This window comes from Protopterus annectens, chromosome 6.part1, assembly GCF_019279795.1.
Source record: "Protopterus annectens isolate FY-2018-M chromosome 6.part1, PAN1.0, whole genome shotgun sequence".
NCBI classification, from domain to species: Eukaryota; Metazoa; Chordata; order Ceratodontiformes; family Protopteridae; genus Protopterus; species Protopterus annectens.
The window spans coordinates 575,113,328-575,140,827 of record NC_056738.1 but is presented as its reverse complement, the minus strand read 5'-3'; the positions used below and the strand labels follow the sequence as shown (position 1 = coordinate 575,140,827).

The following is a 27,500-nucleotide window of genomic DNA, read 5'->3' as shown; positions in this document are numbered from 1 at the left end:
ATATATGACACATTCTGACATATACACATTTGTTTATTTGTTATTTATCTATTCCAGTACTGACAACCAGATAAGTAGTCTTGTCAGCACAACTGTTTCAGCTACAAAATGGGTCCCTCAGAGCCAATGAAGGAAAATTTTAGTAGTAACAGTGAAGTACACTATTAAAGTAATTGTGTGCCTTGCACACAGTATAAGTAAAATCCATCCACCGTCAGATATACAGAGTATAGAGAACCGACAGACATTTAATTAAGAATGACTTTTATTGCAAGTCTATCAGTAAGACAATACAAACTCAGATTATATGTTGCATATATGCATAAGCACATATGTAGAAAAAATATCTACTATAACATGCCAAAATGCAGGATCATCAATGACATGAGACCTTACTTGCAAAAAAAAAAAAAAAAAGTTCCTCTGCAGTTAATTACCTACTGTAATATACTAGGAACAGTACTGAAAAGCATATGGATAAATGTAGAAGCACTTTTTTACAACAGTAGATACATGTTGGTTGAAAGTTAGGTCACTGTCCACATAAGTTCCTAAATCCCAAGCAATGGGGTAATCCTTTAGGGGTGTATAATCAATGTGGAAGTTCCCTCAGGTATTTGACTTCCCAAAGGGTACAGTAAGACACTTTTTGGCATGCAGTTTTAGTCCATGATTTTGACATCAATTTATTTGGGAAAAACCTTTCTGCATGATGGCCAAGTCATTTGGCGATTGAATAACTGCTCCCAGCTTGTAGTCTTCTGCAAACTTAGTTAGCCAGAGCTCTCTGGTACTGTCTTTTACTTTGATAAATAGATTTGCCAAACACAAGAGGCCCCGGCAAAGAACTATGGGGGATTCCACTGGTGGACTGGTTTATTTGTGGAGGTAGCTTCCCGTATTTTGATTTTCTGCATTCTGTGAGCCAGTTTTTAAGTGTTACTGCTGTTTGGGCACAACATGGAATCACTTTTCTTGATATTACATTGCAAACTAATATGATTAGTGACACTATTGAGTTCAGTATTTATAGGAAACCAGAAGCAAACAAAATGTATCTTGACAAAAGTAGTGCACATCCTAAAGCCCTGAACAAAGATATGGAAGGACAAGTTATTAGAGTTTACAGATTAGTTAGTAAAGAAGAGAATTTTATAAAGAAATGGTTAATCTTTAGATGATGCTTGAAGCTGGGGGATATCCGGCAAAGTATACACAAGAAGTGCCTTGAGAAGTTTATATAAAGCATACTGATTAGTTTTAAAGGAAAACACAATGGAGAATATACACAAATTGTGTGATAAGAAAAATTACAATTTTGCTTGTCCAATAAATTAAAGTGTGGATTCCAAGTAAATTAAAAACATAATTACAGAGAATTAGAAAATTATCCAAGGTAATATTGAGCTCTGTAGAGTGATAGGGGATGCACCATTTTTTTCTGACAAAAAAAAATGATAATATTAATGTTTCTTGATCATGAAAACTTATAAAAATGCAGGTATATTAATAATATCAAAATATTTTTAACAAGTAAATAGTTTATGCTCTGCAGAGAGATAAAATTGTAACTGAAAAGTTAGTGCACCTAGGCATCCTATGATACCTGCAATCCATTTTATAAAGGTAACACTGAGAAGAATCTAGTTACCTGAATTGGTGAACATCTTAATGTGTCCAAGAATAAAGTTTTAAATAATGGAGTAAGCAAACATACCATGGTTTGTAAACATTTTTAATTGTTTGTGTGCAAGCAAGACTTTAGATTCTAAAATTCCATCAATATTTTCAACTCATAAAGATGTTGCTTGCCAAATTCTTTTCAATGCCAGTACTCCTGTGGTTTAAAATGAAAGTGCAAATATTAAATGTCCTTTGAAATTGAATGTTAGTTGTTTGGATGTTGTAATAAGTGTGTGGGAATTAACTGATGTATAAAATGCATGCTGAATTTGTGATGTATTAGTTTTGAAGAGGTCTGTTTTAGATGAAACATGCAGTGAGTCCTGAGAAATCAGTTCACTGTGATTTTTGATTCCTTGGAAGCGATTAACACACTTTGTTCTAGACAAGTTTAGTTTTGTTTTTGGATTTCCCATAGGAATGGCTTACCAACCAAATACTACACTTTTAGGACATACAGTTTTTTCACAGGAAGCAATAGAAAATTTCTGACAGGTAACACTTCTCACTGCCACAAGAACTCCCTTTACCATAGCAAATAGCAGCAATTGCACTTGCTATCAGCATACAATTTATTATAATGAGCACTTTTGCCCTTTTTTTTTTTAACTTCATAAACTGTACTTTAAACAAGGAGTATCAGTCTTCTTTCTGATAAGAATGCAAAGTGATCTACGACACTGATCTTGTGCAAGTTTTTGACAAGGGTCTGTTTTAATAATTTATAAACCATTATCAAGAGTGACATTCTTGTAGAATTAGTTTTCCTTTTTTGTATTAAATTGCACATTTTAGTCAGTTCAGAAGTTGCTGTATTCCAACAAAAGCAAATGTCAAAAAATATGTATTCTCTGCAACAAAAAATATTGTTCTGAACAGTTTTCTCCATTCAGAGCACTCCACTCTAGGTTAACAATTGTACAGTTTTTTCTTGACCTTCCCACTTTAGGCATTTGGTAACATCCATCCTTCCTTCTTGGGAATCCCTCTCCAGGTATGATTGTGCCACAGTGACCGTTTCTGTTTGAACTCGTCTTTTGGTACACAGGACAATCAGCATTCCCCCTTGTACTTAAAAATGTAAGGGCTAAAATCTTCCTGGAATGTATGGCTGGACATTTAAAGATCCTCATGACACAATAGCCTAGAAGCATACTCTCATATGCGCATATGCATACTCTCTTATATGTGAAGGCTTATAAAAACACTGGAGGCTGCTATATGGGTTTATTTGGTAGATGAAACAAAAAGTAAACTAATTAGCTTTTTAGGGGAAGCCAATCACCTCAACTTCTCTAAGGCCACTTCTGTAATAGGTCCCTGCTGTAACATTTATATTTAGGAGCCTTGGATCTTTGAACAGAACCTCTGCTGTGCCCCGTACTTTCCAGATTTGGCTGTTTCAGTCTACAGCCTTATATACAGAAGACCCTTCCTCATTATCTCAATAATGTGGTTAACTAGATTGCTGTGAGACTTTCATAGGCACAGGTCATACTGTGCACCAATTCACAGACAAGATGTCACAGTTACCTACTTCCCTTGCATTTCTTAATGATATATTTGTGGATCGTGGTTACCATTTCTAAACTGTTTTTATAACGATGAAGTAGACATCATTTATAAATGGCCAGCAGCGTTTTTTTTTCCAGTACAGATTGTTGATATGGCAGTTCTATGATAGGGTTTTAATTTTTAATTTGCCACTCATGCCTGCACGATTGATACGGCTGCATCAGTGGGTCTATCCAGAAACCAGAATAAAACTCAGAGTAGCAGACTGGAAGTCTGGCCACAAGGATGTCAATGCCAGGTGGAATTAGTAGTAAGGTAATTAAAAATGAAGCGACTGCCCTCTTAGTAATCCCTGAATTTTGGGGAGTTATTAGGGGCTGCAGTGCAGAGCATATTTTCAGGGCAAAGGTCACAGTGAGATGGTCAGACTTGACTAGAAAAGGGGGGTAATAAGCAAGATGGTATAACTGGGGTGGGGGGCATTTGTAAGGACATGACCTGATGAAGAAGGCTACCATCTCTGGTGGGCAGAGGGACCATATGGATAAGTATATTGACATCTAGATAGTCCAAATATTTTTTCTGGTTGTACATGTCTCCAGGTTTATGTAGATAGCGCAGATCACCCATGTGTAATATAATATCTGACATCACAATTATGCAAGTTGTTGCTATCAGTCACTAATGTATTAGTGTGCATATTCCTTTTGATATCATAGCTGAGAGACAAAAATGGATAATCATGCATCATATATGCATGAGACAACATTGATGCCATTTGTTTTAAGACAACAGATGGAATAAAAGATGGGAGAAAGTTGTTGACAGATATGTAATCGTAATCTTGTGACATCATATATTTGTTTTGCTGACATTGCTCACTTGAATTTATATTAGTATTTTTCTTACTAACTCTGTACTTAATGTATCTTTGTGTGGAGCTTTTCTCCCCAGGCCTCCACAGAAAAAGGACCTATGTCCAGTCGGATTTTCCTGGTAAACAAATGTAAATTAATAAATAAATATAGGATAAAAAATGTATCTGTTTGAAGAGCGTGCAGGAAAGTAGCTCATGAGCACCTGTTTCAGTTATGAAGACAAATGATTTAAGGTGTGGTAATACCAAAAGTCCAATTTTATAGTCTTACTGAGATAGTTTCTTCTAAGGTAGTCCACATCTGCTACTCATTTATTCATCTGGTAATATGAAAAACTGGTAAAAAGTCACTACAAAACCAAGGAAAGCACTGGAGCCACAGTCGAAGGGTAAACCACTAAAACATCTTTATTTGTTGAGTGCTTTCATCCAAATAATAAAGGACTTCATCAGGTTCTGAGTGAATATGTTACTTTTGTCCATTTAGCAAAAGTCTGTTTCTGAGACACAGTTTGCTCTGAATTTTGCTTTCAAATCTTGCAAAAGAGTATCAATTACATTTGGACCTTGGTCTTCCTGTGATGAACATTTCTGTTGAAGGCAAACCTGGCATTGTCCGATGGGTCCCTCTGTAACTGAAGAAGCATGACAATCTTTCTCCCATAAAACTGTGATGATCTTTCTCCCATAGTCTCGCCTTTTATTTTCTACATCCCTTCCCTCACAGTCTCTACAACTGTCTTGTGAGACCAGTAGACTGGAATGAGAAGGGGGGATCAAAACTGCTTACAATGCAGTTTTAAGTACCCGCTACTTCAATCAAAACATTTATTCCTTAAATAAAAATGCTATTTCTCAGATCCTTCCACAATTGTTTTATTGTAAAAGAAAATTATTCTGAAATGTTTGCATGTCAGTGTCAGGATTTATATTATGTTGTTATGAAATGCTTTTGTCTTATTGTCAAGATTTTAAGTTGTTTCTTTGTGTCGTTATGTGGCCTGGCTCATAACTGAAAAATTTCAAATGGATAAGCCCAACTGCTTTATCATATGTTATAAATAAAGTAAAAATGTATGCCTTTTGAATAGCATGTGAATAAAGTTTTCCATGTACTTAAAAAGTATGGATAATATACAGACCCTGCGTCTACTTCAGACTTTACCTGAGCTACTTCTGAGATTTTTCCATCATTTTCAGCTGTACTGTATTTGTATAATCACATTTTTTATAATAGCTCCATAGTGTCATTATTTGTGTCTGCCATTTTCTGCATGTTCTGGTTTCTTTATCATTCCCATTCTTCTCCTTTGGCTTGCTGTTTAATTTACGTCTGATCTTTACATTTCATACATTCTCATCATAGCATATTTTGTGGCAACTGTTTTAATAATACACATTTGTTAACCAGGTAGGCTTACTGGACACAGTCCCTTTTAGGGGTGATGTGGGAGCAATGTCTAGTTAAGAGATTTGCTCAAGGCTACACAATAGGCAAATGACGGCTGAGGGAGGGACTCAAAAACCCTGTACCACAGGAACTTGTCACAGCCATAATACTCTGTGCCAACTGCCTGCCAACTATCTTAGACTTTTAGTTAATGCTTGTTCTAATGCCGAATTCAGTTTCTTTCGCACAGTCTCACAGTACGTCCCACAAGTGTATCTCTTAATGTATGTGCAACCCCTTTACCAATCTGCACTGTTCATTAATTTTATCAGTTCATCCAGACATTCTGAAATAGATACCTTTCTCATCTATTTTTTTTTATGAAACTTCAAACTCTCCACAATTACTAGATAAAAGAACAGTACCAAAAGTGGAAACAGAATTACAAAAATAATTTTGATGAAAAAAAATCTAGTTTTGATGTACTTTCCCTAACTGTTTATTCTGTAATACGTCTGCAGTATGTTTAATAATTTTTCAAATGGTTTAGCTGGTGCTACCCATATGAACAATATCCATCTGTCAGCACCAATAAAATTAGGCAATACTACAGTTTTGCAGAAAAAAAAGCAAAGGCAAGGCTCCAGTTTCTTCAACCAACACAGCTGTTTATTAACACAAGTACTTTCACTAAATGCTTCTTCAAGTGTATCTACATTGTTGTTAAAACACCCATTTTATACTATCATCACAAATCATATGACAAAAACATTTAACTATTTAAAGAAAAATGCTTCTAAAAACATATAAAAAATGTTTACATTTAAAAATATGTACCATCAAAAGCAAATACAAAAAAATATGTACACATATAACACATTTAAAAACATCACCTATGCAATGGTCTATTTTTTAAAATGGGTCTCATTGGCACATGGTCATTTAAGCCATTTTGTTTAGGTATAAAAAGATCGGGCTTCCTAAAATTAAAAGTTTCTATACTTTCATTATTATCAAACATAATTTTAAGCATTAAGTTGCGAGTGAACATTTTAATATCAAAAACCATCTCTGTAATGTCCATATCAGCTGTGGGGATAAAGGATAAACCTTTTTCCAAAACATTAAGTTCATATTCGATGATAGGTTAACTACTAAGTCTTTAGATTCAAGAACGCTTTCTTTATTGTGTATGGACTCACCATCTCTTCTACATATTTCCTCTTGTATCGCGTTATACTTCTCCCTCTCTGCTGATTTCTGTACTGTCCTCTGCCCTCTGCTTGTAGACCTTTCCCTGGTCGGAAGTGGAAAAGTCAGATTCAACTGCCCATGTGGGTGTAAAAAAGGGGGGGCACTTTCCATGTTCTGCCTTCCTGATCTGGAGATATTACCATTCTCTTCACGGTGAACTTCCACTACTGTGGAGAAAGTTTTTCTTCTCGCTCCAGTTGCCAATGTGTTTAACACACTGTCTCTCCCTTCCTCTGTGCTTTGAATCTGCCCCTCTTCTTCTTCCTGTGCATTAACAGCCACTGGATTAGATGTTGCCTCTATTTGTGCACTCTGATTTGCTGAGGCCTCCGTCTCCATCATTCTCGCTATGCCAGTGTGTTCCGTGGCTGTATTGGACTCTCGTGGCCACGTGAACACATTGCCCAGTGCAAAATCTGTACAGTCTCTTTGTAGTTTCTGTAGCTTAATTTGGAGCAATTTTCTAGCATAGGTTGCAGCATTGTCCATCAAGTCATTTACTGGTTTTAAAGTCACTTCAGCACCACATTTATTTGTAGAGATCAACATATTTTTTCCTAATTAGATTTAGCACAGTTATCTCTTCCCTGCCTGTTGCAGCAATCAACAGTTTTAAATAACCCAAGCTTGTGCTCAGGTTTAGTTGCTGCCATTCACTTAAAAGCACAGGATCACAGTTCATTTGGGCAGACATCTTTAACACCCTTAACCCAGAGGGTATTACTTTCTCTGCAGTGCACACTTCTAAATGAAACTCTTCATACTGCACACATTTAAGTTTAAATAGATCGTTCTCCAAGGAAAATAAGTCACTCTTCACTGCAATGAAGTCAATATTATGAAAATCAGTCCCTTCCACAGTACATGTATTTTCAAGCAGTGGATTCTTATTTTCGTTCACCTTATCAATGAACAAGTTAATATTAGATTCAGTCCATTTTAAATCTGTTACAGGATTGTAACTTAGCTCAACGTTCTCATTTCTTGTAGCCATAATCCTGGAATCGTTGGAAAAGAACAAAGTGAAAATGAAAAGCAAAACCAACAAAATCCAGGTGCCTCTGCAGTAAGTCACCAAAGGTCCAAGAATAAATGCAGAAAAAAAGCAAAGGCAAGGCTCCAGTTTCTTCGACCAACACAGCTGTTTATTAACACAAGCGCTTTCACTAAATGCTTCTTCAGGTGTATCTACATTGTTGCTAAAACACCCATTTTATACTATCATCACAAATCACATGACAAAACCATTTAACTATTTAAAGAAAAATGCTTCTAAAAACATAAAAAATGTATACGTTTAAAAATATGTACCATCAAATGCAAATACAAAACAATTTACACATATAACACATTTAAAAACATCACCTACGCAATGGTCTATTTTTTTAAATGGTTCTCATTGGCACATGGTCATTTAAGCCATGTCCTACATCAGCCCTCAAACTCACAATCCAGTTTGCCTCTAACTCTTTCGTTCTAGCTCTGATATCACCCCCCCCCCCATTCTCATAACATCTGCCTAAGACCATAAATTTAAAACTATGTCTTTCACTTGTCTCAGACACATGCTTTGCAAGGACATTAAATATGCTTTTCTTTTTAATATGATATATATATGTTCTCTTATTCTATCTTTGAGCAGTCTATCGGTTTTTCCAACATAGAATTTATTACATAAGTTATTCAGTTGTCGTGTGTATGTTTATTCATGGCTGGTGGTATGTCAGGTATGAGAGTTAATTTTTTAGCCAGCGTTATGGAAATTGTTTTGAGAAACAACTTCCTATTCTTCGAAGGCAAGTATTACCACCAAATCACAGGTGTTGCCTGACTATATATAGCTCTCAACTGTCTAGATTTTCACAAAATGTCTAGATTTCTACCTTATATTTTTGGTCTAGTCCTCATAAAATTTGTGGGGTTTTGGCAAATCATTGAGGTTGAAAGTCAATAAATAATAACATATATTTGAGTTTCAGACTTCATATCCTTCAGAAAATTCATGCTAACACAAATCCTGTTGTTCTAGCAACTCTCTAAGTTTATAAAAGCAATATTTAAAATCTGTCCCTATTTTTGGGCCTTTGTTTCCCCTTTATTTTTGGCTTAGTCTGGATTTCCTGTGCAAAGAGGTGAATGAATAACCTGTGAAAGTCTTAATGTTTGCTTATAATTACTAAATATGTTTAACAAGGGCAAAAATAACCTGCAGTTTGATTGTTGCTTTACTGCTTAGCTTTTTGTATTCCACTTAGCAAATTCAGTAATATAAATTATACTACAGTAAAACAGTGTTTTATACTTGCACATTTAACAGAAATGATGAAATTAGTACAATGTAGTAAATTCTGAGAAGTTCATGCCCATGCCAAGAATGTGTACACATTATATTTCTTTACCTCTTGCCAGTGTGATCAAACCAAACATAGCCATAGATAATCACTGCAGCATGCATACCTCGACAGTTTGCTGCTTTAGTTTAACATCAATATCTCATTTTGCTAGAAGAATATCATTAGATAAAAAAATAGGCATTTCCAACACAAAACTGTACCTATACACTTTTTATCTCTCTGCATCTATGCCTAAGTTTGAAAGGATTGAAAAATGTCAGTTTCTAACATTTTGAGAAATGCTAAAATAAACAAACACTAATAAAAGAACAGTACCACAAGGGAAAACATAATTACAAGAATAACTTTGATGAAAAAAAATCTAGTTTTAGGTACTTCTCCTTTAAGTAACTGAAAGATTATGTGCACAATCCCTGCATACTGAGGCAATGTCCAGCTGTGTGCAAAGCCCCTCTCATAAGAATAGGAGGCTGTAGCAGTTGGCAATTAATCTTCGGTAGCAGTGCTAAGAAAAATGCAACCACATACCATGATGCAGAAAGGAAAACACCTGGGAAGACTCAGGGGGTGGTGACTGCAGCCGAAGGATTGCATAATCAAGGGCAGCCAGGTATTACTATACTGTGTAGAATCTGTACCAACTTAGTTTAAAAAATGTAATGAATTCTGGGTAACAAAAATAATCGGTGATCTATATAATATGCAAAAGCAATTTCTTTAAAATCTGTAGAAAACTGAGACCACTGCACAACTGTTTACTTTCTCTGCCACGTTTGTGTATCAGTGAGTCATGCGGCATGTAATGCGTGCTTTTACAGATAATGAAATATTATGCTCCCCAGGAAATAAGGCATAACAGGATTCTGAGAACTGTGCGACAACTGCATTTTGGGTGCATTAAGTCAAAAGGTCAAGGGAAACAAATGCCTTTAACACTTGGAATACAGTTACCAGACTGTAAACATTGTATAAAAAGCCTAGGCTAACTTTTTATTTACTATCTTTATGTACTGAGTACATGCTAATCAGAATCTAGTTATTTCCATTCTGATTTTATCGTTGTATTACCTGGATTGCTTCTCAGTAGTTTTGTTTTAAAAGTCGTAGCACTCTGTGCTATGAAACCTAGCACACTACTTAATCTGGAATGGACTAAAACCACTCTATGGAACTGTACAGGATGAGATTCACACTCTGTTTTTATGAACAGATGTCTTGTTTCTTGTATTCTGCTCCATTCTGGCCCTTTTAGTTTTCAGAAATGGTGTTTCCTTGTTTATATTCATAGAAAATGTTTCAACCCTCTGTAATCTCTAATGGCACGATGTTTGAACTGGCAGTCTCATACGATAAAGAAATTAATATTAGACAGAAGAGTTGCAGACATCTGCTCATCACATTGGGTGTCTGGGTAAGATTAGCTCCATAGTCTATGGTTCAATTCCTACTACTGGTTATTGTCTAGGATTTGCATGCTCATCCTGTGCTCACCTTGAGGATTTCTCTTGTTTTTTTCCTAAACAACATGGTGATTGATTAGTTAGTCTAAATTGTACCTATCAATTACATTTACCTAGATCTGGATTGTAATTGAAAAAAGTCAGGGAAGACAATTTCAGTCACCTGCTTAGAATATAAATTGTTGGCAAGACTTTGTGCATCATTTGCTGCAACGTTCATGTCGGTCTCTTGTGAAGCCCTTGTTATTCATGTTACTCTGGGAATGCTGTGCTTTAGCTGTGGCTTTCTTAGAGGGATAAAGCCGTACTCTTGAGTGTTGTCCTTTGGATGAGATGTTAAATTGGGGCCCTATTTGCCTGAGTTGGTGATGGATACTATGGGATCTTTTCCCCAAATTTCCCCTAGCAGTATAAATATCACCTTTGGATCTCCCTTGAAGAGATGCTACTAGCCTAGTGGACAACAAAGGATGAATAAATAAATTTAAAATCAATGTACTGTCTCCTCAGCTACCACAGGCATTGAATCCTCTTCTTTACCTGTCTCATCATTTATACAGACTGTTAGTTTTGGAGGTACACATTTTAAACACTTCCCTGTGGAATGGGTAATGTTTTATTTTAGATTCTCTATCTCTTACCTGATAATTTAGGATTTCAATTCTAATTTCCATCTTTTCAGTGGTATCTTACTCACACCAAAGAGGAAAAATACACCGAAACTAGTACTGCATGACAGTTATATATCCATTTATCGTGAAAATGATGCCCTATATAATGCATACAAGCAAAAAATTGTGTGCCAGATGGTTTCTTGGAAATTAAGAATGCAGTACAAAAGACATACTATTGTTCTGACCTTTAGACTGCTACAAATGTGTACATTGCTAAAAATGTATGCCGACTTCTTCCCCATGTGTGCCTGCTTCCTGGCTGATTGTCCTTTTGTTTCCCTCACAGCTTGAACAGGAAGTCTAGAGATGAAGGCAAAGTGTGAATGACTAAAAGCTTTTTCTTGCTGATACCAGTCTTGACTTTAGTAGCTGAAATTTCACTCATTTAAGGAAGACATGCTTTTTTTCTACTTTATATTGGCCCTATTACTGGCTATAAATAGCATTATATTGATTTAAGTTAACTATTTAATTCAGTTACTGTCTCACTTAAGTACCACTGATGCCTTTTAAGTAATGCATATAAAGGTATTATATTCAGAGCTTTCACGGATAATCACATTATAAAATAAAGCTTACTTGGATGCATTTATTGATATCGCCACATTATATGCATTAAACGCAGCACCAACAGTAAAAGTGTTGTTTTCCTACAACAGTTTAAAAAATATGTGACTTGAGTAAAAACAAACAGCTTTGATATTCTAAATAATACAGAATTATACCAAAGTGTAGACTGGAATTTTGAAGTTTTTGAACATTCTGATGAGAATTTTAACTTTTGTGTATGTGTGCTGTAGGTGTATTGAACTTTTTTTTTTTTTAACTTCAGTGCAAGCTGAAAAGTAGACCCAGTCTGTTATCTGGCACATGGAACAGATTTTAGTGTCAGGGAATTACAGAACATAATTAATAAACCCAAAGGGATCGTGTACTGCATAGTATGTCTTTTTCTATTTTAGAACAAGTAATTCAAAGGACATATTTAATGTCTCTTCTTAACAGGAGCCAGACAGTCACCCTACTGCTTCTAGTTAAAATCCACCAAACTTTTTTGCCAAGCTGAAAAACATGCAAGAGTTTCATACTGTGTATTAAATGTTTGATTCATTTAATGCAACTAAAATATAGTGCAAGAGTTTAACTGCATCTGACATAGTTTTAAATCCGTGTTCTTTTCATTAGTGTGTGATCATTAAAAGCACCAGCATCTAAATGCAACTGCTTAAGATCTAATAATCTTTGTACTTCCCATAGTTGAAAAATACTGTAAATATATTAGGGATATGGGAAGGTGCCATCGCTGCAAAAGAGACAGCAGCATGAGCCGATTCAACAGGTTAATAAATGTCTTTTTCAACATAATTGCCTTGATTAAGGTAGAATGCTTCTAGTCTGTCTATTCTTTCTGAGAGGCACTGTTTTATCTAAGATAAGTGTCAGCCTGTATGGAGAGATAAAGCTTATACTTTGTGTTCCTGTCAGAAGACTCAAAAAACAAGCCTTGTGTGGAGGTAAAGAATCTTCATGGCAGGGGGGAACTACAGAAGGAAAACTAGTATCTGAAAATGGAGGCAGCACATGGTGTACACACACACACATGCACACACACACACACACACACACACACACACACACACACACACACACACACACACACACACACACACACACACACACACACACACACACACACACACACACACTGCTTTTTCAGATCTCATACTTCATCACTTTGGGACTCCTGCTGATATGAAATAAGACTATGAGAAACACAAGTCAGAGGACAACATGCACCCAGTGAGATGATATGAAGCTTCTTGGTATGGATGATAAGTAAGTGAAGACTGGCATGCACCACCTCCACTCTACCAGGTGAAGGATTGCAAAGCAGAAATTTATGAGTGAGGAAAGTAATGGGCTATACAGACCATGCCAACGAGTCCATCAGAAAGGGGTTCAGTGATTTGTTTGTGTCCTTCCCACAACCTACAAAGGTTCAAAGGTCATAAGAAGGCAGCTGGTGAATGCCTCCCAAGAAGTGGCGTAGTAATTAAGAATACTACCACTCAGCCTAGCGGTGTGGAGTTCATTCCTTGTCTCTAGATATTGTCTGTGTAGAGTTTGTTTTTCCTGTGTCTATATACATTTTCCACAGAGTATTTCCCATACTCCAAAAGGTGCACTGCATATATTGAATGATAGTGTGGTGACGCATCCTAGGTTTACAACCTTGCTGGGCCTCCATTATAAAGGAACTTTTTGACTCAGTGGGTCTAATGTGTTCAACAAACTAAAAGGAATGAATAAAAATAAAATAAGTGGGAATTGGCAATGTATGAAGAGCTAATTCGTCATGTTCCAAAAGAGAGAGAAATTGCCCATATTAGTGACTTTTACGATCATATTAAACCAAGCATGTTTGCTGTGAGGCAAACCTACCTGCAACTTTAAGTTGCTTAACGTTAGAGTTAGTGCATATCATGTTTTACTGATCTTGGTCAGTATCTATTAACAGTGCAGTGAGATGCAATATATTGGCTCTAGCAGTAACAGAAATGAGGAAAATATCATTTATGAAAGGAATGGCTCCCTGATTTCATGATTTCCCTATAATATTATATGGGAAATATGTTGCTTGCTCTTTGATAGGAGTTGAAAAGAGGACTATGGATGGTGCTGCTGTTAATTCAAATTGGCAAATTCTTTGGTATAACTGGAACATAAGAACTGGACTGGAAGCATTGTACCTAGAATGTGGAGGAATTAAATTAAACCAGTCTGGGGGCATGCATTAGACTCCCACGTGGGTACTACTGGGCATGTTTGCATTTTATACATACAAAAAGGAGAGTGGAGGGGTCATTATGTCTGGATGAAAAAGACAGGATAGGACTTTGGCTTGAAACCTATGTGTGTCTGCGTATGGTGGGGGCAGAAGTAAGATGTTCTTAGAATGAACAAGTGAATTATTAGGCTGGATCATGCAGAAGTCAATGTAAGATTGTAAGTATTCCTGCGATTTCTTTATACTTCTCCTTTTTCTACTGTTACTGTTTAACCGTTTGGAAATAGAACTGTCTGGAGTAAACTAGAATAACCAAGGATTTAAATGTATTCTAATAATGTCTTGGGGTTGCCCTAGATATTCATACTGTAAAATGATCTGTAGGTGTATTATGTATTAATGTAGTGTGTCTCATAGTCTTCCCATAATTTAAACTGTAATACCTTTCTTGTTTATTATAAACATTTTTTGTGTGGTGGTGGTTTATATGTGGAGCTTTTCTCCCCGGGCTTCTACTGAAAATGGAGATATATCCAGTTGGACCAGCCCAATCAACAAATGTCAAATAAATAAATAAATACATAAGATGCAAGAATGGGATTTTGTTCACAATACGGATCATTAGGCGAGATCCTGAGTGCATAAAGTAAGAGATTATGTAAGAACCACAGTAATCACAGTGTAGTGACTCTGATACCCATGTGGAACAGAATACAGAAAGATTATTTAGTGCTCTGGCAAAACCCCTACATGAGGTGTCCTTGCACTCAAGCTGAAGGTCTCCAGACACAACTCGAGGAACAAAAAACAGCCTTATGCCTCACTAGAGAAGTATGGTCTACAAATGTAATAGCCGTTTGCTGAAATGATAGTTTGCTAAATGTAACCAGTAATATTGCTATAATGTAACAAAAAGCTGTTCCTTGTTTACTGTGAATGTTTATCATAATGTCAATGTAACAAGCAGCTTTGTTGTTCATGCTTTCATGGTAACTAATCCATTGGTACCTCTTGCAAAACAACAACCTTGCCCATTTTGAGTTTGTGCTAGGGGCAGCTGCCTCTTTGCAATGTCATTGTTATACCTTTGGTGTAGAGGGAAGCATTTTAGAAAAATGTTAGGAATCTCTTTTTTATAACACTGTTTCCCTCAATTAGAATGTTGCAGAAATGTGAACTTATGTCTGATCAAATCAGCTGAGGAACTAAAACTATGTAATTTAATCTTCAGTCTGATTCTGTGGCATAACAATGTATAAACTTTTGAAATTTTCTGTAAATGTAGAGAGTGAAAAAAAATCTTTTATGGAACTTGTAATTGAAGTATAAAGTGTAACTTTCTGACTTCTTGAGTCAGGAAGGCAAGAGTCATAAACGAGCAATTAAATTAAATTCTCCAAAGAAAGAATGAGCCAAGAGCAGGTGGAACAAACTTTTTAGTATGTAAATGTGGGAAAACCCTTTTTGATTGCATCTTTGCTTTTCTATGACCAAACAACCAACGGAGAGTGAAGACAAAACCGCTGAAAAGAAAAACTCTGGAGTCATCTCATTGTGCACCTTTCTATGTCTCTCTCTCTCTACATTTCATTAATTACTCTATTACTTACTCTTTTCTAAGTGAAACATTTTAAGTATTCACTTTTAAACAGTACAGCTTGTTGTCTTATATTTATACTTCAATGGAAAAGGGTTTGCTTTCTGCTTCTAATTGGCAGGGCTGCACATTACCATTTAAGTTCATTATTCTTTGGTTTATTATTAAGACTAAAAGTTAACTGTTCTGTTTATAATCTGAGGTGGTGGCTGTTTGCCACCATATGTCAGTGCAGAAGTCTGGAATTTTGGAGAATATTGCTGGCCTTCTCTGAAAATAAAATAAAATAAAATAAAAAAGGGGACAGTAGGAAGATGACACCTTGAGCAGAGCAAGGTAAATATAGCCAGGGTTATAAGAAAGATGATGAACAAGAGATTCCTCTTCCTTATCAATACTTTGGTCCACAGAGTGACTTGTTGGACCAAATAAGTTAGGATAGAAATGAAAGTAGTATGCCAGCTTCTGGTGGTCATGCTGTTTAGAAACCTAGTGATGAGGTGTATAATTGGGACACCTAGGGATGAACAATAAAGCAGAGATCCTAATATGAAAGAAATTGAACTTCTGTGCTGCATGCCCCAAGTGTCAGAAGAAAGCCCTTTGAACAGGATTAAAGAAAAATCTTTTGATTCCAGTGGCTATCATGATGGTGACATGTCAGTGCATTGCAAATGACATGGTTGGGATCTTGACAAAATACAGCAATGAATTTAAATATAATTTTCTTATTTGGGACTATGCCATTAAATGGGAGGGAGCTAGTCTTATTTTCCAGGGTTGATATACCAAAGGAAGTGCTCACTGATTGGGGGGCTCCTTCTGTTTGCCAGTGCTTTAAGGCCAAGTAACTAAAACCCCAGATGGGTGAAGTAGGAGAACATTTTAACTGAACACTGAAGTCCCCACTAAAAAAACATCAGTGATGGTGATGGCCAAAACTGCAACCAGTTAACACCATGCCTCTTGTTTTCCATTAGAGAATTGTTGTAAGCCTCAACTAGGTCCTGTCCTTTTGAGTTATTTTATAGCAAGCAGTCTTGTGGGTTGTTATATGTGGCCTAAAAAGTGTCAGAAGAAGGGAATATCCCATTTAAAAGGGTAACAGAACAGCTTGCAAGACCGGCTAAAAGTAGTTATACTCACAGTAAAAGAAGACCTATTAAGAGCCTGTGCTTCACAAGGGGCAAATAACAAAAATGCAGAGATTAGGGCATTTAAACATGGTGACTAGCTATTGGTTTTGGTCCCCACAGCAGAACACGAGTTTTTGGTTAAATGGCTGGTTCCATTTGATATAGAAAAAAAATAAATGAGGTAAACCAGACAGATAGGCAAGCAAAGTAAGACCAAAACAGAGATACCATCTTGGCATTGTGAAATGGTAGAATGAAGTACAGACTGTGGTAGTTTAGCAACACAGACTAGTGAATTGGTAAAAGAAAGAAAACTGAAATTTGCACCTGAAGTTCGGATAGATTATATGTTATCCAAGCCACAGAAATGAGGAGCAAAAACTTTTATTTTGAAACAAGGAAGTATTTAGACAACTACCTGACAGAACAGATTTAATTCAGCACTACAGTGAGACTAGGCCAGGAGAGAAGATTAACTTAAATTCTTATTGAATATCAAAGTCGCAAAGATAAACACTGCAAGAACAGATAAGAATGCTTCAGCTAGAGGAAACTGAGGCATCCAGAAGTGACTAGAACAGCCTTGCAGTGTTTGTCCCAAAACCTGATGGAGCAATCAGATTCTTTAATGTTTTTTGGAAGCTGAACTTTTTTTTAAATTTGACAGTTACTTTATGCCTAGGATTGATGAATTAACAAAAAGATTGGGGAAAACAAGATTCTTAACTGTGTTAGCAATGACAGAATGTTACTGGTACATCTCTCTAACAGCTGAGTATAAGGAGAAACAAAAAGGGGAATAGTGGTCTTAACACCTGAGGAATTAAAGTATAACATCTGACTTTTTGAGCTACACAGTGCCACAGCAAATGGACATTGATTAAAGGACAGAGTCTTGAAGCCCACACTAATTATGCTGTAACTTATCTAGATAATGGTATGCAGTCTTGGAATTGGGATTTGCACCTAGCTAAGGTATAGGTTGTACTAGACTCCTTAAGGCAGTCGGGACTAACTGCGAATGCCTCCGTGACCAAGTTAGGCCTGAGAGAGGTTAAATGCCTCAGCTGTATCATAAGAAACCTCAAAAAAGTTGGGGGCATTGGGATTAATAGAGTATTATCAAAGTGTTTGCTCCATTTTACAATGTTGGCGATACCCTTTAAAAATCTGAGCAAGGAGAATATGCACCTCAAAATAAAGTGGACAGTAGAAATGAATACTGTCTTTAAGAAGTTAAAATAAACTTTATGCTCAAAGCCTAGCTTAGCATTGTCTGACTTTAGTAAGCCACTTACAGTCTGCATATATGCATCAGAGGTGGGTTATGATGAGAGGTCTCATTTATTTATTTATTTGACATTTGTTAATCGGGTTGGTCCAGCTGGGCATGTGGCCCATTTTCAGTGGAGACCTGAGGAGAAAAGCTCCATACACAAACAGTTTACAGAAATTAAAACATTTGACTCAAAAGTATTGACAAAAAAATCAGTTAAACAAGAAAGTTAAAAATGCAAAGCAGTAATGCATGCACAAGGTTTATACACGTGGTGTTTTTACAGAGTAAAAATATATTTACATATATACAAGTATTTTGTCGAGCAGTATTGATAGAGTTTAGTAAGTATCAGCCTGATGGTGTACTTGGATGAAAGGGGAGGGACTGAAAAAAGTATGTAAGAGGGGTGAGGGGAGCTTAAGTTGGGGATTGACAGGGGAAACATTTGGAGTGAAGTAGATGAAGTTTGAGCTTTTCTTTGAAGTGTGCAGGGTGGATGATGGAACGTATATCAGGTAGAAGTTTGTTCCAAGCATGGAAAATAGCATTTATCTGTTTTCACAGTCAAATACCAAGAGGTTATGTGATAGAGAATTCCTAGCTATCAAGTGGGCACTTGCTTCCCTAAAGTACTTTCTGTCAGAGAGATCACAAATGTAAACGACCATGCCCCACCACCCAGTTTGGTTACATTAACAAGTTGAAGGGAACACAAAGCTTTGTAGGTGGGCCATATCTTTGCAGACATTAAAGTTCAATGTCCTTCACAGGTGAGACTTGACATGCCACAATGCATGGTCTTCCATGGGCATATTGCCCTTTCAATAGGCATGAAGCTAATGTCAAGTTTGGGGGGTGGGGGCATTTGTAGCATAGTGTGGTAGTTCTCTCAGAAGTCAAATGGCCCAAAAATGTGCAAATAATATTCATAGCAGTGTTATAAATAGCTCATTGTAAATGGAATAATTTGTTTTATGTAGGTCTTAAACTGTACCACTTTCTTTAAGAATATAAAGATACCTCTCTGTATTAGTAATAATAAGCTTGTTAATGAGCTACTGAATGTAATATTGGTTCATAGGAGGTTACTAGTCTAGCAGCTCTACAGCCTTTACAAGCCTAGAGATGTTAATCCCAAGTATCACCATTTATTCTTTTTTGGGTAGTTAAGAATGAACTTATGAAAAGAGTGGGTCTGTGATCAGCACTGGCTACCCCTGTCTATGAAGGACAAAGGTGCCACCCCAGGGGCGAACTTGCAGTCTCTCTTCCAATTATCTAGGCTGCATTTGAATAGGGTTAGCAAGGAGCTCTGTTTTACATGAATAGTGAGTCTATTCCAGAGAAGCAGCAGTCCCTGGGAGACATATCTGTCTCTCCATCATGATCTGTTAATGTCAAAAGCTAAGTTGAGATCTCTAGAGTGAGTGACTCTTGAGCCATTTGACTTGTGGATGTGCAGCATTTCCATTAGAGCAGGGTTGGAGATTGCCCTATAGGCCAGGCACAAGTCACCTCTCAGCAGCCTATAAAATACAGAATAAAATGAAAGGGCTTTCAGCCTGTCTGTGTAGGGCATGGTTTGTTGTCCTGGTATTTTATTGGTGAGAAACCTATGAGGTCTCTCCAGCTGCTACAGGTGTCTGGTGAGATGCATGCAAAAGGGTGCATTATACTCTTAGTGGTCTGATGAGAGTCGAGTACAATGGAGTTACAACATCCATTGACCTGGACGCTATGCCTTTGCTTATGACCTGCTCTGCATAGAAGTCTTTCCTTACCACTGTGGAAACTTGGTGGTAAATGTTCAGATTGCTATAAGCCTGTGTTCCCAAGTCTCACACCACTGGGTTGGAACTCGGAGGTGCTGTCAGTATCATAATTTGTGGGAAATTCTGTTTTGTCAAAGGGAATAATAATGTATTTTTTTGCATTTAGTTTTAGACCATGGCTGCAAAATCAAGGAATCCAGGAAGCAGTGGGGCGGGCAGGCATAGATATTGACTGACTTTTTTACTTTAGTATTCACAAAGGGGAATAGGAGGAAAGGCCCAGCCTGGCAAAGGAGAAAGGAGGTAGGTATAGATGGATGGCTGGGGGAACTTAATGGGGATAGAATAAAGGCTGAACAAGGGACAAGTTCCAAAATGGATACTCTTAACAATATTTAAATAGGCTACAGGAGCCTTGCTAAAACCTCTCATAACACTATTTAATAGATTCTCTTCAGGGAGAAATTCTAGTGACAGAGTAAAGAGGTGCATTTGTACTATAACCGCATTAGGAATTTATGAGGAAATGAGGCTAATCTCACCAGTGGATAATGTAACAGGGAATAATGAAGGTTTTATCCACGGTGGTGGTGTTGCAGTAGCTTTGTCACCTCACAGTAAGACGCTGTCCAGTTCGACTCTCAGCTAGAGCGTCTTCTGCGTGGAGACATACGTGAATGGGCGTTCCTTTGTTGAAGGTTGTGCGTCAGGGCTGGGAAATCGGTACGTAAAAATCAGCTGCCAATCATTAGCAGACTGGAGTTCCGCTGTGGTGACCCCTAACTGGGAAAAGCCAAAAGACACAACAGGCTAATCAGGTTGTTTACAAGAGAATGAACTACTGGACAAGGATCCGAATGGATTTTGGCCAGGACATTGTCAGACAGCCGTACTACAGTCTGAAGATGGCAAAATGAGGAGCATGCACAGAGGTAGTACTGGACATATGACCTGAGCTCAGTAAGTCATTTGATTCCAGCACATCAGATGTTGAAGGGGAAATTAAAAGAAGAACGGGAGTTGGCGAGACTTTTCAGGTGGGTGGTGGGCTAGCTAAGAGGTACAGCAGAGATGGTGGTTGTAAGGTCATAGACTGTGATGAAGGATATAGATATGTGTGTCCCTATGAATATATTGAACACTCAGATGAGTAAAAGTTAGACGATCAAGCCCAGAAACGTGAAAACCCAGAGGCTTAAATGGCATGCATGGTGCGGGATCATGATACAGTGGAACTTGGAGTTGGTGTGTATGTGTGTGTGTGTGTGTGTGTGTGTGTTTGTGGATATGTATATATAATTAGCAGGTAGTGTGGGAAGCACAACCCCCCACGGAGGTTGAGGGGGGGGGCAGCCCTTCTGCAAAAAAGCAGGTGTTGTTTGTCTCATTACAGTTTCTGAATATTTCATCTTTCTGGTTTGATTTTGTGTGGGTAATTCTTTTGAGTATTCTATATAATAGGGACATGCGTGCACACACACACACACACACACACACACACACACACACACACACACACATATTGTGGGTGCATCCCTCACTTATATATATATATATATATATATATATATATATATATATATATATGTGTGTGAGTGTGTGTGTGTGTGTGTGTGTGTGTGTGTGTGTGTGTGTGTATATATATATATATATATATATATATATATATATATATATAAAATATTATGGTTGTCACTGAAATGGTTGACAGCTCATTAGGTCAACAAGCTTGTGTGGGTATAAAGAGACTGACTGCACAAATGTCGGAATGTTCACTTGTGTGAATCACATTTAGTTGAATTCAGGTTTGATGTAGTGTAAATATTTTTGCATGTACAGTAAAATTAATGTTTGACTAAAAAGGTGGTGGTTGTGGAATTGTGCGAGATTGCATTATAGCAGGTAGAGAATATAACTGAGTGTCTGCAGATAAAGGGTTGGGTAAAGGGATATATTTAGCATTGTGTCTGTCTGGAGTTGTGTGTTTTATGCCCTTTTGTCTTTTGTAGTATTAGTGTTAGGGGAAGGAGTTTTTAGTAACAGCGTAGCAAAGTCCTGCCCCACCCATATTTGTGTGCTAACCCTAGATGCTGCCACTGCCGCCCCAACCCTTATCCTTCACATTTTGTTCTGAAAACCATTTACCTAACAGTACTGCTAGTCATACAATGCTTGCTCTGTGATTTACTGGTAGTGGGCAAAGAAGCTGACACTGTTTTGTGATTCGCTCATTTTGTATGCCAGACATTTGTGCAGTCACACATTTCTGTTCTCTAATTTATGTGCCACTCATTTTTGCTGTTGACCTGTCATAATGTGTATGCACACAACACACAGTTTTTTCCTCTCGTTTACTGCAACCTTTAGCAAGTTATTTGTAAGTAAATTTTTCTTTTCTTATGTTATTGTATGCCAGTCAAACTAGACATGACTGCATGAAGTGTTATTTTAAAATGGATTGGTCAGTACTTTTGACTCCTATTAAGACACATGCAGAGACTGATTTGGGTTGAACAGTTCCTGAAGCTGAATTAACAAGCAAATATAACCTAAAAGGAATTGGCAAAAAATGACATTTCTTCAGCTAATCTGTATGTACAAGTTACTTTTAAGTTTTACCCACAATGCATACCTGCACCCAAAACTGCTGCTATTGTATAGTGCCAGGCCTTGACAAGATAGCAGGAACTTCCTGTTGTCTTAACTTATTCTGCTTATTCATTTGTTTAGTACTTAATAATCTCTGACTTTTCAGCCTTTTATTTTATACATGCATACGGGCCTATTGCATAAAAGTTACTGATTCACCCAAACGATTACTTATTTGTAACTATTCCAATCTGCAATAACTGTACAGAATAAATGAAAACTAAAATAATTGCCAGTAAAGAAGTAACACCATAGTTTAGACACCATCAGATGTAATATTGTAGTAGTATGATGCAGTGACCCGAGGAGCAGTGATTTTCTGAGAGACATCTTGTGAGAATTTAATGAAAATAGTCATCCTCATGGATCTTTCTGGGCCGACAGAAGTTCCGTCTCTTTGGACAGAGCTGCTAATGGTTTAGGGGATGTTCTCTCTAACCCATGGACTACAGAAGCCATCAGAAAAGAGAAATAACCTTACCACAGTGGGCTTCCAAGAAGGTGAGGGTTGTAGAACAGAGGCACATCCTCTAAAGGCATCTTGCTATCTTATTGACCCAGCTATGACACCAAGTGAGTTTCCCTGTGAAGACACCAACACTAGATACTGTCATTTGGTAGTAACAACCCCATAGGGGAGTCCCAGGAGGATGGCATGGGACCCAAGAGGAGATGAACCAACTTCTGGCTGAAGAGTTCCTTGTTGTGAGAATGGAACTAGGGAAGGAGGACATGGGAATTTAAAATGCTTCCCTTTCTCTTGGCTGGAAGGGATAGGGGCATGTCTCTGTAACTACTCCCACAGTTATAAGTTTAAGGAAACTGGATGTTATTGTCTAGCTATTAGCAAATGACCATGGTGAGAATGAAACAGAAGCAGTGAAGAAGTGCATTAAATCAAGGGTCTTCACTTGAATAATCCACGATTCCTTTCCTGAGGTTCTTCTTGTTCATGGTATGAAAGAGACTTGTATGTACTTGTACCACGGGTTTCAACAATTGCTTGTAGGACTAGTGTAGAAGGATGCGATTAGATGGCCAGTACCTTTTTGGGGAGGAAAACATGGCTCCTATGTAATGGAGTTTAATGTTTCATTGGGATGCATTTACAGTAGCCAAGGAATGTAGAAAAAGGCAAAAAGGAAATCTTGGTCTCTCCCTCAAATTATCCCTGTGATATACAAATCACTAGGAAGAGAGAGAGAGAGGCACATTTGTAGTAAAAGGAAAGAAGGACACATACACAACCATTACTGATGAGGCAAACTAGTTGAAAATAGGTAATTGGCATTCATAGTCTGGATACACAGCTGTCTCATCTCAGGACTTAGATTGGAGACAAATATATAAATACAGTGACTTGCCCAAGTTACTATGAAACTCCCTTATCATATCTTAGCTAACTATAGGACCCCCCCTCAGCCCATTCCTCCTACCTAACTAGCATGGAGTTCCTATGTATTAAGTCAAACACTATTCTCCTAAGAGACTTCATCTTCCCCTTCATAAACCCTGAGATTGCTGTTATCTTCAAATATGTATGGCCAGAGATTTCTGGTCCTCCACAGTGCAGTCTCTCCGGACCAGTTAGTCTGCTACCCAAACAGGGTCAATAAAATCCTGGACTTGGTCCTTACCAGTATGGGGCAGCTTTTATCACCACCAATTATTTCCTCCCTGGTCAAATCAGACCACAAATGAATCACATTAACCCTAAGACAGAAGGCTGAAGCTTCTTTCAATATCTCTGTATTCATAAATTATGTGAAGGCTAATCTACTAAACTGAGTGGTGATCAGGCTAAATTCAAAAGCCTTTTCCATCTTGATGACTCCACTGCTTAGACAGAATCCCTTACTGTGCACATGTAAATTGTTCCATGGATGCAGCTATTCCCTTCAGAAATAAATACAATGTCAGATTAAAAAGTACACCCCTATGGTGTAGCCCAAATGTAAAAAGTCTGTATAAAAAAGAAAAAAAAAACTCATTGCATACTAAAGTAAATCTAACTCTCAAGATGTCAAAAATGCTCTTGTTAATATATATAATAAACTCTGTACCCTGATCAAATCAACCAAAGCCAGATATATGACATATAAATAGCCAGCCAGGTGTGGGACAACCACAAAGTTTTCCCGAATTATCTTTAAAAATCTAAGAAAAAATGTCCAGCACTATACAGAACTAACAGTAAAGGATGTCACATACTAGGACTAATATTCTCAGGTCACACACTCATACCTACTCCCTTCCCTCAACTCTCCCAAGAATGAGTTCTCCAGCCACTATCTAAGGCCAAGAACACTACAACTATAGGTCACGATAAGATACCAGGCTGCCAACCGTACAGTGTGAAACATGACTGGTCCCATACAGAAGCTATTAAATATCAGACCAAAAACATGCTGGTATTGAACAGCAGCCTCAATACAGTCTTCATGCTTTCCTGAATGTATGACAACAGCCATTACCTTGCACAAAACTGGGGCTTCAACTGACCTAGGTTATTATACACCTAAAAGCCTGACTGGTCTCATCTGTAATTTTATGGAAAGGATCATTAGGTAATAAAACAATAAGGATATAGGAAATCTATAGACTCCTGACACAAGCCAGTTCAGATTCAACAGCAGGTCCTTTCCTACTTATCCTATTTGACTTCATCAAAAAAAGTAACTGGAGCAATGGATCAAGACAAATAAATGCACACTGCATATCTAGACCATGCAAATGCATTCAGCACCATCCTACACTCTGCTATATTGTAAAACACTTCCAGCTAGATGTTTCCTATGTTGCTCATTGACTCACAAATGGAACCAAGGAAGTTAGGGTGAGGTGGACCATCTCCTCTAAAAGACCTGTCACTAATAGTGTACTCTAGGGTTCAGTCCTTGGGCCATTCCTGTTTGACATTTACTTCTCAGAGGTCAAAGGTTATGTTAAGGGTTTGTTGGTGACCATGTTTACAGATTACTGTAAACTTTGTGTCATGATAAAGGTCAAAGTGGACACTAAGATCTTCAAAGGGAGGTCTGTCCCAAACAAATAGCTGGTGTCAAAACTATATGAAGTGAAACTAAATGCCAAGAAGTGTATAATCATATTCTTTGGCAAGCATGTCTCCCCTTGTAACCATCACACTGACAGCACACCCCTGAAAATTGATCCCATAGTAAGGGATCTGGCAATCTATGTCAACAATGAAATGTGCTTTGATCACCATGTTTCCACTGTTGAAAGGACATTCTTTTTTTTATTGCACTAAAGGTATTGGCATCCAGTTCCAGGTATGTAATCATTCATTCTTTTGTACTCTGCACTTATTAGACCAATCATTGAGTATAATGCCCCCTTCAGTAGGAGTTCAAAGACTCATCATAATTGGAATGAACACTGTACTTTCTCACTAAAAGAATCAAGGGTCTAATCATAAAAACTATGCAGAATGCCTCAGTGTGTGTGCCTTTTCTCAATATCATTCAGGCTACTGTGAGGCAACCTTCACCTCACGTATAGAGCTTCAACAGATCCTGTTCTGGCAGACCTATTACTTGCAAGTCTGATGGCATTGTAAACACCCACTCAAGATCTGTCTGTTTTGCAAAATAAATAAGACATGTTGGAGAGATAGGTGTGCGTCATAAAAAATGCCACTTTTATGCAGTTGCCTTCTAGTTCACATAAAGCAAGGTACTTCTTATAATACATTCAAATGCAATATAGTTGAAGGGATGAGTAACTACAAATTCACTGCTGGTTTAGCACCCCTGTTCCATCATAGATAAAATAAATCTGTAAATGTCCCAACATATATTGTTTATCATTTTTGGGTTATTCCTATGCTAAATATAAAGGCTAGAAGCTATCATGGGAATGTAAAGCTAGGCCCAGACCAACAGACTAGCAAGTACTTATGAACCTATGATATATCAAAAAGAAATAGAACTTTTTTATGATAAAGAAACTAATTATGATTTATGCAGTATGATTTGGGGAAGAAAGGTAATTTTACATAATGTGATATTTGGCATTAAAATAGTGGAAATACATTCACCAAAGCATCTACTGGCATGAAGCAAACATGCTGTAACAGCATGCCCGAAAACAGTAACTTTTGTATGCTATAGCATATAATAATTTGGGTACCAAAAAACACTGGAAGTGGAAAATGGCATACAATTGGGGGGCAGTGTGAGTAAACTAGCTTTACTAAAGGAAGCTGAGCAACTCATACTTTATAATTTTATAGTGAGGTAAATAACACTGAAATCAGAGAGTTTCATTACTGCTTAATGTGACGGATGACAAAATGTAGGGTTTCTTCAATGACTTAATAATATTAGATAAGCCTACATTAGACCCTTTCATTTTAAAGATTTTGCGTAAGCAATTGAGCCCAAGGCTAACCATTACAGCAGAATGATTTAGATTGCATTAGAGAACTCTGAATAGAAGTGAAAGCATGGCTCAGTGCATTCTTTGCAGACTGGTAGGGCATTGTCAGTTTAGAGCTGGACTGTCTGATGCAGCTTTGTGTACAGGATACATTTATACCAGAGAGTATAAAAGCAAGCTCCTATCAGAAAAAGAGAGATCATTAGATTATGCCATGAAACCTGTAATCACAGTGGAAATGGTTGGAAAGAATGCATCCAAAAATATCAGTAAAAAATGGTGGAGTGCATAATAATTATTATAGTATCTTTCAGGTCTGCTAGATAACTAGTATGATTTTCTTGCACAGAACCTAGAGTTGTCGGCAAAAAGAAAAATAATGAGGGAAATGTTATATGAACGCCGTACTAAATGTGTGTCCAGCTGAAAGTCATAGCAAAATGAGTGCCAGTGTTGTATACAAGAAAACAAATACTAATTCTGAAATGTGCATGCGATGGCTGGTACTAACAATGGATACTGATCGAGAGACACATGACAGTCATGAATAAGCTGACAGAGGTGACTGTCTCTGGAGTTAAATAATGTCACTGCAGAGTATTTTAAAATTATGAGACTATCGAAGCAACAATGCGTAAAGTTAAGAATGGAACTAAATACGGTGGGCAACA

The 27,500-nt window shown here is 37.3% G+C and overlaps 1 protein-coding gene across 1 annotated transcript in view; it reads left to right on the top strand.

Annotated features, from left to right (window-relative positions):
• Positions 1 to 27,500, top strand: part of RASGRP2 (RAS guanyl releasing protein 2) — a 1,579,354-nt gene that overhangs the window by 202,929 nt on the left and 1,348,925 nt on the right. The window lies entirely within an intron of this gene.